At 40.6% G+C, this 14,821-nt stretch overlaps 1 protein-coding gene across 1 annotated transcript in view; it reads right to left on the bottom strand.

The window, feature by feature from the left end:
• The window catches only part of LOC306983081 (chemokine-like protein TAFA-5), a 217,915-nt gene that overhangs the window by 166,191 nt on the left and 36,903 nt on the right, over positions 1–14,821 (bottom strand). The window lies entirely within an intron of this gene.

The raw sequence follows: 14,821 nt of genomic DNA, 5'->3' as shown, positions 1-14,821 counted from the left end.
AACATTACCTACAGTTTGGAACAAGTTCAATTTATTTAAATGCTAAATAGATTATTAATTATAATTTGCTTGTGACAGCAAAAATAATCATAAGCAAAAACAGCAGTGTTTGTGTCAAAGGCCTTGAAGCAGTAAGTGCTTACCTGTGCCCGTTTGAAGGAGAGTTGCCCACCTCGGGTTAATAACGGTTATTCAAAGCTGGCCATCATTCTGAAATCAGAACCTTTTTAATGATGCAATTTTTCAAAGTTTAGAGCCCCCATTTCAGTAAAACCACACAGATTAGTGCTCTCTGAAGCTGTTACATTGGGGAATTCTTGTCTGAATGCTAAAACCAAATCACCAATCATCAGAAAAAGGTTAACATTGTACCAGATTACAAGCTTTTGGGAGTTGACTTATGATGTAAGTTATTACTTATGATGCATCAGGCACTAAATCCAGGCTCAAGATGTATCTATTTATAGACCAGTAACTGGATTTTTCCATGGCAATCTCCTTTTCATTGAGATGATGTTAGAAAATATATGACTATATTGGTGTAGTAACGAAATGTGTTCATTCTCCTACATTTTTTATTTGAAAGCTGTACCATTATGGACAGGAAGAAACACAAAACAGACACAGTCAAAGTAAATCTTATGCTGAAGAAGAGTCATTTAGACATCTGCAGCCCGCTGTTGCCGCTGTATCGGCAGCTGTGCACGAGAGAGGGCGATGCTGCCGCCCACACACACGCACACACTCAAAGGAGGAATAGAAAGAGCACATAAAGAAAGGGAAACAGGTGAAGTCATAATGTAATCCTCCTACCTGTTTGCTCTGTTTCTGTTCATCAAAGAGTAGTTGGTTGTTATTAGATGTTGAGCCAAAAGAGCTGATTTTGCCCTTGCGTGTCACCATAGAGCTCCCTCTCACCAAAATTTCTCAAATAGCTAAATATTAAAGGAGTAAGATAAGAATTGTTAATAAGCCTCAGTTTATATTTATTTTTGGGTAAGTTGGATAATATGACCCATCAATGCGATCAAGGCCAGGTCCCACAATCCATAAACAAATCAGCTGAAAAATAGATTGTGTCTCGATGCATACAGTGTGTGCCATCCATAACCAAGCACTCTCAATACTGGGGCTGGGTGATAAATTTTGTTAATTAGATTAATCCATGCTTTTGAAAACAGACGATGTGGAAAATTGCTAAATCAAAAAAATTGGGTCCGTCACTCCATGTCCACCACATGTGCCAATTTAGCAGCTTGTCGGACCGCTCCGTAGCATCTGTTTACGGAAGAAAACAGTTTGGTTTTCCCCAGTCTGATCCTCGGCTCCTTTCACTGTCCCCGAGACAGCACCACGCTTAACTCAGCCCCTTTCCCCTTTGTGAGTGTCTCCATGGAGACGGCTGTCAATCACAGCAGAGCTCGAGGCATGAGGATAAAAGTAAAACGCTTTTGAAAACGCTAGGGCTTATTATGAAGTTTTACTTTTGAGAGCAGACAAGGCATATTTAAAACAGAAATAACTATTTTAATAAAATATGTAATGAATCTAAATATAAATAGTACTTTTTACCACTAAGTACAATATTATCAGTAAACAAATAAGTTAAAAAGCTATCAAGAAATACATTAACAAGGTCTAGTGTACATGTCTAACGAACTCCTAAACATATGCAGCACCAGGAGAGGGGTCAACCACTGCAGCGGCTCCTCAGAGCGACCACAGGGATGTGCAGAAGGTGTTTACTGTTAATGACGATGGCCTGCACTCAGTGCAGTAACAAATATCTCACTTATTTGGACTGAGACAGGATTGCCCAAACCCATCCACCAAACCCGGGAAATTCAATTGGGGGGAGCACAATCCCTTTATTTTCCCGTGAGCCGATTGGCGACCTGCCTGGGTCAGTTACTCATCCCTGTGCTACTGTATTGGTGATCTATGAAAATAACACTCAAAACCTCCTCTATCTGCTTGTGTTGAAGCCTGTAAAAGAGCTGTGACGCGGCTTACGACAACGTGTGTGCATCGGCACACAACACGTGTGTGTGCCCCCACGCATGCACGCATCGGTATACAACGCCCGTGAGTCAGCACTGAGAATGTGTGTTGGGCCGTGAGACAGAAGACTCCCATCGGAGCTGCTACAGCTATGTTAACGCTAGCGCTGATATGAAAAAAATAAATATGCACCAATAAAGTCACTAAAACCATTAGCTACGTTCTATGTGGCTTTTAAAGTTGTGCTGTGCTTATTGAATGTATAGTTATTACACAATAGCCTACTCATCAACAGACAATAGCATTGTATTCTATTAGCCTTTAGCTAGCCACTAACGGCTAACCACAGGTGCTAATCAGCGTCTGTTAGGAGGTTTATGGGCATGTGAGCTTAAACACTGGGGGAGACCCTGACAGACCATGAGGGACCGAAGGACCGAAGGATATCAAAATTAACTCAAAAACAGCAGTTATTTCTGACTTCACCATGGGCTTATCTGGGCTAACTGTTAACAACAACAACAGACGTCAGCCATTCCTGTGCAGAGCTATGATTTTTTTTTCTAAGAAATAACCAGAATGCTCTCTCTAGCCACTAGCAGGCTAGCCTGGCTAACACCAGACTAAAATCACAAGTGATATTTAGTCTGGGGACCACCAATTCATTTTCTCGTAGGAGAGGTGTGGTTTACGATCGTCCATACTCGTTTATTGGGCGATACGGAAAAAAAAAAAAAAAGTCTCATGCGTCTGCACGTAGCCATGGCCAATCGTATCATCGTATGAGATGACGTATGACGTACCCGCTGTAAACTTTTGAGCTAAATTATTTAGAACAAGGTCTAAAGCTTGATCAAAAAATACCATTGTGTCTGCTGCTGTCACATTGGATCCGTAAATAAACTTTTTTATTATTATCCGTAAATAAACTACAAGCTTCCGTATATCGAATAGCGCGTCATCGTCTTGCCGTCCCTCCTCGCTCTGTGATTGGTTCCCAAATCCACCGGAGATTTGGGCCATGGTCCCCAGGCTGTTGTGCAGTTCGAAATAATTCGAGCGCACACAGCAGCATGGTGTTAGCCAGGTTACTAGCAGGCAGCATAAATGAAATAAAAGGAAGGAATACCACATATGTCCAGCAGAGGGCACTGACATAATAAGAGATTAGGATATAAACAACACATTATAGCCATGTGATAAATGGACAGTCTGCCCCAGGGCGGCTGTGGCTATAGTAGCTTACCAAATCCAAGTGTGGAGTGAATAAATAATGACTACAATGTAGCAGAAACTTGTGACACAGGCTTGAAAGTGCAATACAAGTGTAAGTCATTTTTATGAGGCTACAAGTTAACCCCTTAAGCCCGACGGTCCCACCTGTGGGACCAAAATAGGTACTGCATCATAAACCTCTGTGGAGTACATCTTAAAAACTTATCACGAAGTTATTTTTTTAATTTAAGCAAAGTGTACACCCTAATGCACACAAAACAAACCATAATGTTAATCTTTATGCACATATTTATCTGTACAGGCCATTTTTATACCCCGTTGTTCGCAAAAGAGCGTTTTGAAAACCTTTGGTTTTGTACGAAAAGACGTTGTTTGCGTTGCCATTGAAATCCACGTACAGCTAAGTTTGTAGTCCTGTGAAAGGGGAGAAGTCACTGAATCTAATGATAACAATTACTCTAAAAACTACAACACCCCGGTGTTGCAAAGGGAACGCGTAAACACTGCGCCCTATTTCCGCTTCCGTGAGCTCTCTTCTTCGGCGCGAAACAGTGAACAGAGCGCACGTACTCCCCCTCGGTTTGGCGACTGCTGCGAGGTTTTGTTGTTGAGTTTCCGCGAAATATTTAGTTTTATTTCTTCGAAGTCATGGCTAAGAAGATGTACAACATTGAAAGGGACATGGCGGAGATTTTAGCGGAGGTTCAGAGGCGGTCCGATGTGGAAGTGGAGGATTCGGTTGATACGGAGGACAGTTCGGACGACGATGATGAGCGGTCAGAAGATGAGGCGTTCATCTTGCATGTACCTGTTTACAAGTAAGTTTATTTGTTTGTTGTTATATTACTATTATTATTATTATTATTATTATTATTATTGTACATTATGTATTTTCAGATAGTATAATATAAAATAACACGCATAATTATTGTCTTTCACTCAAAATTCTAGCCAAGCTTGTTACTAGTATGTGATGTAGAATGTGGTGTCTGCAACTTTCTACTTTTCCGTGAAGACCCTCAAGACGCTCAAATGACAACATATGTTTACAGTAATAATAAAAATAGCAATAACAATAGACATTATGATAAAAAGTAGTTATTGAAGACGTTTTACAAATATTGAATTATTCAAAATCAATAGCATTTTTTTTGGAGGAGAATATGATTCATTTTTTTCCCTCATCAATAATTGTGTATGGATTTATTTTATCCTCACAGTTACTTGTATCTATTCAAGAGTGTTTGTGAAAAAACAAATGAAAACAAAGGAATAAAATGTTTAGAAAATGCACTAATGAATCCTAGTACTACAATAAAATGTTGCATTTTTATTTTGATCTTACATTTCCCTGCTTTCTATTTCATACACTAAATAATTCACGCAGCATGTTTTATTATCAATTACTGGGTAACAATTGCCTTTTTTTGTCCTATTTCCAAAGTGATCAAGAGGAGAATGGTGAAGCAGAGGGGAAAGATGAAGCAGAGGAGAACGGTGGAGCTCCATCTACCCACCGTGGTGCAGAGTCTCCTCTCTTTCTGAGGTTAGTGTGCTGATTTGTGTTGCAATACTCATCTAATACTCATATCTTGTCTGAAATCAGAAGTTGATGTAATTTATTTATATTGATGGTGATTATTTTTCTTACAGTGATGATGTTGGAGATGATGAGGACTATGCACCCCCTAAGCGGAAGAGGGTACCATCCACTTCATCTTCCTCCAGTCCTGCATCCCCTGAACCTGGGATAACACGAGGGGGGCGTGGAAGAGGCCGTGCCCGAAGGCGTGGAAGAGGCCATGCCCAAGGCTGTGGAGGGCTAGCGAGAAGGCGTGTTTTGGCTGCTGAAGATGCAGGGGAGGCATGGCGCACCAAAGAAGACCCGGATGTTGCACCGGAAAGCCCACCCTTTGAGCCCAAACATCCTCCAGGCCCAAGAATTGACGGCACCGTGAGCTGGTCTCCTTTAAGCCTGTTCAAGTTGTTCTTTAGTGACAGGGTGCTGCGCACTGTCATGAAGAATACTAATGAAAATGCAGCAAGGCGACTGGCAAGCGGCAAAAAATATAAGTGGTCCCCCTTGTCTCCGGACACTTTTTTTGTGTTTTTAGCTGTTATCATTTACTCTGGTTTGGTGCACACTCACGAAAGGTCTGACATGTGGAAAACCACCTTTCCCTACAACTTCCCCTTTCCTCGCTCTTTTATCACCAGGGACCGGTTTGAAGCCATCTTTTGGTCCCTTCATCTCTCTGATTTGGCTGAAGATGAAGAAAATGAGAAAAAAAAAGGAACCCCCCAGTATGATCGGCTCTTCAAAATTAAACCCCTCTACACTGAGATTGTTGATGCCTGCAAGTCCCATTTTCAACCGAACCAAAACATCACAATTGACGAGCGTATGGTTGCAAGCAAGGCCCGTATTGGATTTCGGCAATATATGAAGGATAAGCCCACCAAATTTGGCTACAAGTTATTTGTTTTGGCGGATTCGGAAACTGGCTACACTTCAAATTTTTTTGTTTACCAGGGAAAGGACAAAGAGCGCAGGGTCCAGAGGCAAGCGGAGGAGGGCCTCAGTGTGTCATCTGTGATGGACTTGCTGAACTTTGAGCTTCTGGGGAAAGGCTATCGACTCTATGTCGATAACTTTTACACAAGTGTGCCTCTGTTTCACAAGCTTGCGCAGAACCACACTGCAGCATGTGGCACCATTCGAACCAACAGGAAAGGCTTTCCCAAAACAACCCTGAATGATCTCCCAATCAGGCCACAAAGAGGAGACATGCGCTGGATCAGGAAAAACAACCTGCTCTTTTTGCGGTGGATGGACACAAAGGTCGTAAACGCGTGCAGTACCTTTCACAGCGCCTACAGCGGGAATGCTGCTCTCAGAAGGGTGAAAGGGGCAGATGGGCAGTGGCGTAGGACGGCTGTGGACATTCCTGATGCCATCAAGGATTACAACGTCTACATGGGAGGAGTTGACCTGTCCGATGCCCTTATTCAATACTACTCCGTCTTGAATAAGACCATGAGGTGGTACAAAACTTTTTTTTATCATTTCATTGACATAGCGGTAGTCAACAGCTATATCCTGTACAAGCGTGTGAACAAGTCTCCATCCCTCATGACCCACAAGATGTTCCGGGAAGCTCTCATGACGGAGATGGTAGCGCAAGCCAAAGCTCTAATTGCAGACTCTGCACCCCGCCCCACCCTGCGCAGCACATGCATGCCAATGTTCAGAGGAGACAGCTCATCTGAGCGGAGAAGGTGTGTGGTATGTGCTGCTAAAGAGAAGGAGAAGGCAAAGCAGATGCCAGGATACAAAGTGCAAAACATCAAGACACCCGTTTACTGTTCCAGCTGTGATGTGTCTCTCTGCTTTGTTCCTGGAAGGAACTGCTTTGTGGAGTTTCATGGCTTGTAAATGTAAATATTGTTAATGTAAATGCTGTTAGCAAAATGGTGTTTTAATGTAGCAGGACAACAGGATCTTGCATAAACATGTACCCTTTACACAGTGAGATGTGTGGCAAGAACGGATTAGGGGCACTTTGTATTACAAAAAAGTTTAAAAGTCCTTTATTATTACATGGACATGCCGATGTGTTTTGAAAGTACAGAGTCTTTGGCGGGGGCAAACAAAGACTCTGTACTTTCAAAATGCATCGGCGTGTCCATGCAAAAATTAAGGATAAACCTTTTTGTAATAGAACGTGTCCCCTAATCCATTCTTGCCACACATCTCACTGTTTAAAGGGTACATGTTTATGCAAGATCCTGCTATAGGCACTTTTATTTGAAAGAGCACTTATATTTCTTATATAATATATAATCATTTTATATATGTTTTAGACCTTGTTGACAATGTTGACAAACTTACTTCCAGATTGCTTCTCTTTCAGTAACACCTGGTCACGGGACTGTCTCGAAAACTGCTTCATTCTGTGATTTGCGTATCGTGTCTCAAAGCGGGTCATCGTTCAGAGCGTCTCACTGAGCTGCCTTTAGTGGCTAGGCGCTAAACAACGGAGGTTTTCTTGTCCGTATAGTTATGTAAATCATTAGTCATAGATAAATGTGCTGTATTTCCCCCATTTTCCATTGGCTTATTCTGACTGTGGGCCAGAATACATTTTGTATTTTCTTATTCTTCACAAGGGTCCTTCTTTTGAACAGATACAAAAGCAGGCGTGGAGCTGATCAGGCGAGGGAAACAAAAGGAGCGCCATCTACAGCAAATAGTGCCAAAATTAGTCCGTGAAGCACAGACCCACAATACAAAGAAAATTACTCGTGTTGGTGCTTCAGTCGTGTTTATGAGAAGTAATTAAGTTAGTAAATAAATAAATAAAGAAGTAATAACGTTTGTCCACAAGAGATCACTGTTCAAACAGAATGAAACAGCTCAGGGACTAGCTACAGCACTTTTTTGCTGTGTTACAAGACTTTACTCGCCCATCACTAGTAAAAAAGAGTTGTGTTATGTCTGTAGTTTCTCATAAATATTGATTTAATGGCTGTTTGAATCCAATTGAATGTTTTTTGTATATATCTGTCAACTGAATTTGCACATACAATTGTTCTATAGTTTCTCCAATTATTGTACTGTGCTGTGAAATGATATGAGATTTTATTTTATTAAGTTTGAATCAACCTTTTATATATTTGTACATATTTGACAGTTATTATTACCTTTTATATGGATGTTTTATATAATATTGATGTTTATGATTATTGTTATTTGACATTTATGGCATTTTGTGAGAGTTCTTGTAGTAAAAATACTCATTTGGTTACAAACTAATCTAGTTTGATGTCATGTGTATGAATTTCTACTGTGCACAATGGTGGTAATTGATGATGCGCCAACTATATATTCTTTCCAAAAGCACCATTAGATGGCAATTGACTCAGATAATGCTCATAAGTAGAAATATTCAACCAGTTTACTTTGAAAGTGGAAAAAAAAACCTTTGGCACACATTGTGCCAAAATGTGCCATTTTGTGCCAAATGAAGGGTTCGCCTGGTAAAATCATGTTTCAAACCTAGTGTGTAGGCCCTTCCATTCATCCAATTCAAATAAAATTTGGTAGAGGTGTAGTCAGCAAGTTACTTTAGATAACCAAAGGCATTTGTGTGCATAGAATCTGTGTAAACATGGTGTTACCCATTGTTATATATCATAAAACATCAGGCGGAGGTTAAAAAAAGTACAAATTACTCTAGATTAATCCTAATTTACACAGTCATAGTAACACAATCAATAATTTTAACATTGGGAATGAATTCCTCAGGTCCATAGCTGTCCATAGACACCAAGAACATGCATATGGAGTGAATTACTGAAGAGCCATTCTTGGTTTACCTTTGAGATTTCATTTTGAGTGTTTTTGTCCTCAAAAACGGCTAGGGCTTAACAGGTTAAGAGAATAAAATGAAATCACTATTTCTCATACTGGGCCATGCTATACAGTCGTACTATCTCTGTCGTTGCCTTGAATGTGGCGTTCAGACACCTGCCCTCAGCCACTGAATGTTTTGCTTGCGTGTCAGTATGACGCTCAACAGAGGGTATTTATCCCTCTTCTGCGGGACCTGGAGACTTGGCGATTTAATTTTATTCTCTAACACTACAGTCCTGTCAGGGTCATTATTATTCATTTATTGACAAAAGTTTCCTCAATAGTTTTTTCCCAATTAAAACACATTTTACTGGAGCTATTGTTTATGGACCCGATATATTTTGGCCCCCAGGGAAATTTACTTGGAAACCCCTGCGTCAGAGAATTTTAGCTTCCTGAAGAAGAAAACTCTGGTCTGTCCTGTCTTGTGTGCTGCAATAATTTATCACAAATACTAGGCTACACATATTAAGTCGAAAAACATCTCTTGATTTTCTTTTGGAGTATTATACGTACAATGATGTTTAATTTTATTAAGAGGTTATTTTCCAAATGTTTTGAAAGTTCAACTAATACTTATAACCCCACTATCTCAGCAAGATAATATAGGACTTCATTGATCTCACAATGGAGAAATTCACTAGTAGATCTCCTGGCCTTGCTGACTTCGAAAGTAGCTCGCGAGCCCAAATAGTGTGGGCACTCCTTCTTTAGACTGACAATTTTGGATATCCAATTCGGCACCACCATCAGTTGTTAACACATTACCCAGTTAGGTTAGTGTGGCATCCAGAATGATACCCCTCTGTATATTTTATATATATGGGGATATCAGTCTGGGAACGATGTCGTCGTTTGTCACTGCTGCTACACTTAAACGGATCTGTGCAATCAGATTGTGTTGTTTGTGAGCAGTGTCACTCTTGGGACGCAAACGTCCCCTCAAAAACAAAATATGGATGGTGCATGGAGAGCTTTTTCCAATCCATGGTAAATGACCAAAAACACATTGACAGGTGAGTTTTGTGATTCATAAGACTGTCTGAATATTAACGCAGAATGGTTAAAAACACATCAGATTGCCCTTGGCTGATTTTACAGTTTTTTTTTTTACTTTGTTTCCTGTTCGCTTGCCCTGAAAATGTTGTTGATGCATATTTCTTTTGTATTCTTAGTCTAAATTAATATGATTGTGGGTATGTGACAACATAGCAATGCCGTCCACCTAATCTAAATCTTGTAGTGTTGTAAAGGTTCCCCATGAAGCATCATAGTCAGATAGCAAAAACTTCTGAATCTCACATTAACTTTCAGATTCAAATGAGCAATTCAGATTCTTCCATTCAACTGAACAAGGACAGTGTGTGCCTTTTGAAAATGCCCATGCAGGATACAGGATGCAGTTCCTGGCTCAAACAATATATGAAAAGGCACAGGGTGTAACTTCAGGACACAAGTGGCCAACAGAAAATAAGTGCTAGAGACCTTGTTTATTTATACACTTCACATTGAAGTGTTTATACCAGGCCCTGTGGACGTGTGGATATTTTGACTGCTTTACCTCCGAGCCTCTATTGGTTTTTGCCAGCCGAGATGATCCCGTCCCACTTTTCTCTTTACAGCCTTCAATAAAACAACATTGGGGAACTGAGTGTGGCCGGACAGCAAAATAAAGCAAGCTCCCATTTCTGCGTGAATTATTTCCAGGGCTTGTGCTCAGCCTGATAAAAAAAAGAACAGAGAGCGAAACCAACAGCTTATTTAAATGAAGGGACATCTTGCTTCAGAGCTGCATCAAAAAAGGCCTGGTAAATGTTGCACTGCCCTGAGGAGACAGATAGGAGTTTGGTTCATTGTGGTTGAGTTGAGACATGAGGCTTGATTGATGCCGTGTCTTCATATGAAGGTCAGTTCCTTCTAATCTCACCATTCACTTCCATCATTAAGCCGTACATGAAGTCAATAAGTGTCAGTGTGGACAAGTGCGAGAGGTAACAGGGCACACTGAGGGAGCTATAACATGGTCACAATGCAGGGTCACAGAAGAGCACAAGGAGGTTGAGTGGTTAGAAGCATACTTAGCATACATTGTACAGTACACTCCTATGTGAGTTGAAAGAGTGACAAATAAATACATTTTTATTGGAGAACGTATGACAGAGCAAAGCTTGTAAGGTTTGTAAAAACAAAAGAAGATATTGAGTATACAAATCTGCTTAAGTTATTTTTTTGGCACTTTTGATAGGTGACTAAACAGTCTGTTTTCCCCCCACACCAATGATTATGAGCTAACACGGCAACAAAAACAACGTTGTGAAGGGGATCTAACAGAAGATGAAAATCATGAATCCAATAAGTCCTTCTATACTGGTAAAGGCAGTGGACTTGATGGACTCCCTATAGAAGTGCATTCTACTTTCTATGATGAAAAAAAAACTCTCCAAGCATGTTTAAATTCCTCATTTACTCTGCACGGTAGCACTTGTGTTTCACAGCAAGAAGGTCCTTGGTTCGATTTCCACCTTGACAGAGCCAAACTGTGTTGAGTTTACATGTTCTTCCCAAGTCTGCGTAGGTTTCCTCTGGATACACCGGTTTCTTTATAACAAACTTAGTATTTCAGTATAAATAATGGATATTTATCAGAAAACCTTTTGCAATCTAGAGGCGCAAGGCAAGGATGTCCTCTGTCTCCTTATTTATTCTTTTTATTTACATTCTCTGTCTCCATATTTATTATTTGTATTTACATTCCTCTGTCTCCTTATGTATTCATTTTTTGTATGAAAATATTGGCAATCATAATAAGGAATATTGCGTTACTAAAAGGTTTGCAACTGCACAACAAAGACATACAATTTACCATGTATTTAGATAATGTTACTTTTTTTTTTTTATAAACCAGAACATTAAAAGAACTTATAAAGGAGTAGAATTTATTTTCAAATTTATCAGAGCTGGCCCGTGTGCAGAGGGACTCCCATCGGCCCTGGGTCTAGCGTGTCCGTCCATGGGAGTGGATCTCTCCATCTGTGGTTCTCCCTGCGGTTTATTTTTACCCTGCAGGGGAATCTAAAGGTACATTCAGACCTAATGGGATCCCACGGCAGTATTTCCAATGTTTATTTTAAAGATGCACTCAAAGCATGGTTAAATTTCCAATATCATCCTCCAGAGAGGATTGGCGCATTGAGTTGCCTTGTGTACGAAATGCGCGGTATAAATAAAGTTGCCTTGCCTTGCCTTGCCCAAAAAATATTTGGACGGGGATGGGGTGTCTGTGTACAGGCGACCCTGTGCTGTGCTCACATTTACTGGTGCTCATTAACAATGACCTTTCACCGCACCAAAGAGGCCATTTTAGTGCAACCACAGCCCAGCTACAGCTGAGTGCCCCTCCAGACCGGCTTTTTTTTGTACTGCACGGAAGTTTTTGTACTGCACACGGCGCTCTCTGGTCTCTTTTTTTCCCCTGCAATGTCTGAATACAATAATCCACAAGGTGCTAAAATGAATTTCACTCGACAACAGTAATAAAATGGGTACTGCGTCTTATCTGCGACCACTGTGATTCTACTTGTACGAGTTTCTGGGAACCAATACATTTCCAAACTATGAAAGTATAACTGTTTATGACTGATTTTGACTTTAGAGCTGACATTTCAAATAAGGATTCAGGAATGACTTTTGCCTCATAAGTGATAAAGCCCGATGAACTGAATCGTGTAAAAGTGAGATAGAGACTCAAACCAAAAATTAAACTGGCACAGAATGTGTATAGCAACGTGAAATCAAGAAAAGCATATCTTCAGTAAAATGCAATCCACGATAAATAATATATTTAGTTGCTTTTCCTTTATTTTATTTGCTTATGTTATTTATTTTAATTATTCAAACGTTTTTCTACAATAAAAAGACAACCCAACAAACGCGGAGCAAAAATACTGCAATGAATCATCCATGTCTGAAGCAGTTTAGCCCATTTCCAAGAGAATATCCTGGGTGCAGCACATTTGTTGGTGTAATTTAGGCACAGGGGCTTATGGAGATGATACAGCAGAGTGGAAGAGGAGGTGGAGGAGGGCAGGACGAGACTGGGGCACAGAAAAACACGGATCAGCTTTTTATGGCTTAAAAGAAAAAACAAAATCTCCCCACATCTCACCATTTACACTAAATGGCCTGTGTACACCAGTGATGTATAACAGTGGACCAAGCATTTAATTAAGTAGCCCCCCCTCGGTCCCTCCTCTTCCTCTCCTCAGCCACAGCCAGCACAATCATTTCATATACAGTGTGATATCATCTGCTTAATGTGCTGTTTTACCATACAGTTAAAGCGGGGCGATAAATCTGGTGCGAGGCTACATTAATAGATGCGAGCCCTGCCTGCATAATGTGAGCATTAGATTAGAGGCACTACACTGAGGTACCGCACAGAGAGAGGGGACGCGTTCACCCAGAGCCCAATCAGGGAAACTCGGTGACTAAACAGGCAGTTTCCTTTTCCAAATATTTTCAGCAATAATAATACAATACAAGAGCTCAGTTGTGAAAGTTGCAGCAACCTATACTTGGATTGTGTATGGAATATACTGGGCTTATGATTTATTAGGCATTTCTTATATTTGACTTTGCAAAATGTACAGCAATGAGCAAGTGAAAACAATACCGTTTGAATCACTGTTATTCCTTTAGCTCACTGGTTCTCAAAACTTGGTACTTGAGGGCTTTTCATGTGATGCTCAGGGTCATCTGCAACTTTTGGTGACCATATTCTGTTTTAATCAGCCTTATTACTAACCTGGCAAGAGCCAGATTGATAAAAGTGCTAATAACATTAGCACAGATATCAATCTTAGATAGCTCCGGCTTGAATCGTTCTGAGGTGAGGACACACTTTTGAGCAGCATTTGCTGATTGGATCAAGCACACTGCAAATCCATTCATTATTCAGTTTTGAAAATATCTAATAATAATATAATAATAATACATTTTATTTGTATCTTTTCAAGACACTCAAAGACGCTTTATATAAAACAAGAATAAAATCACACATAAAATTAGCACATTAAAATAGAGGGCAGTTACTTGACATTAAAAGCCTTTTTCTGTGTTTGTGTTATATGTGCAGCTGCATATATACAGTATATATATTTGTTTTCATTGTTGCTGAATTGTTAGTTAGTATCTATTTGGCCCACTCCACTTTTGGTTTGGTTCTGAACGTTGAAGGCGGGTATTTGTAACTCTCGCCAACCAGACTTCGCTTCTTTACAGAAGAGGGTCTGGCAACACTCCATTGCGCGCTTTCAAAGGAAGTGACGCAGCGATATGGAGCCTACCGACCAATCAGAGCAGCTCCCTGAACGGGCGTCACGTTGTTGCGCCTTTGTTTTTGTTTTTCAACACAAGCAACCACTTCACGTAATGCTCCGTATGCTTGTATTCTTAAGTTTTTCTGACATAAACGACAGAAGTCATTTACTGAACTCCGTGTGGCAGGGAGCGCCATTGTTAATGTCCGAATGACTACAACTTTCTTGTCGCTGTTTCTGTCGTCACATCCGCTATGTTCTCATTGGCTGCTATGCGCTTCGGTTGTCCCACATTAGTCCCGCCTCAAGCAGTAGCTTTTCTACGACAGGGTCGCCAGACTAGTCTCCTGCTTATTCATTAATAAACATCGGAGATTAGTCTGGATGCCAGGTTAGGTATTTGTGGTATTTGTAAGTTTGTGAACTTACAAATACCACGAGAGTTCAGCTCAGGAAAGGTAACCTTACTACACAGTGATAAAAATCAGAACGCAGTCGACACATTACTCCTCCTGTGGGGCTCCAGCCTCTACTGCCTGTGTCAGCTCTGCCCCTGTTCCGGGTCAATCTTGCCAATGGCTGCATGATTCTGAGAAACCTCTAGATTTCGCCCCACACACTGTTCTTGAGCACAAAGTTGTGATTGAAAATGCGTTTCCTGATTCTTTGATTGTGCTTTGATGACAGTGGAATAGTTCTATTACCTTCCACTCTCAGAGGAAGCACAGAGACTGCTACACTGGCTGATTCCAGTTATAATCTGGATGCACTGCAGGTGTCTTACAGCTCGCTTAGAACGGCCAGTTACTGTAGTCTAACCAGCTGGAGACAAATGCATGGATAAGTCGCT

The sequence above is a fragment of the Gobius niger genome, assembly GCF_951799975.1.
Source record: "Gobius niger genome assembly, chromosome: 2".
Lineage (NCBI taxonomy): Eukaryota > Metazoa > Chordata > Actinopteri > Gobiiformes > Gobiidae > Gobius > Gobius niger.
The sequence above is the reverse complement of the archived record's forward strand: the minus strand, read 5'-3'. Positions and strand labels throughout refer to the sequence as shown.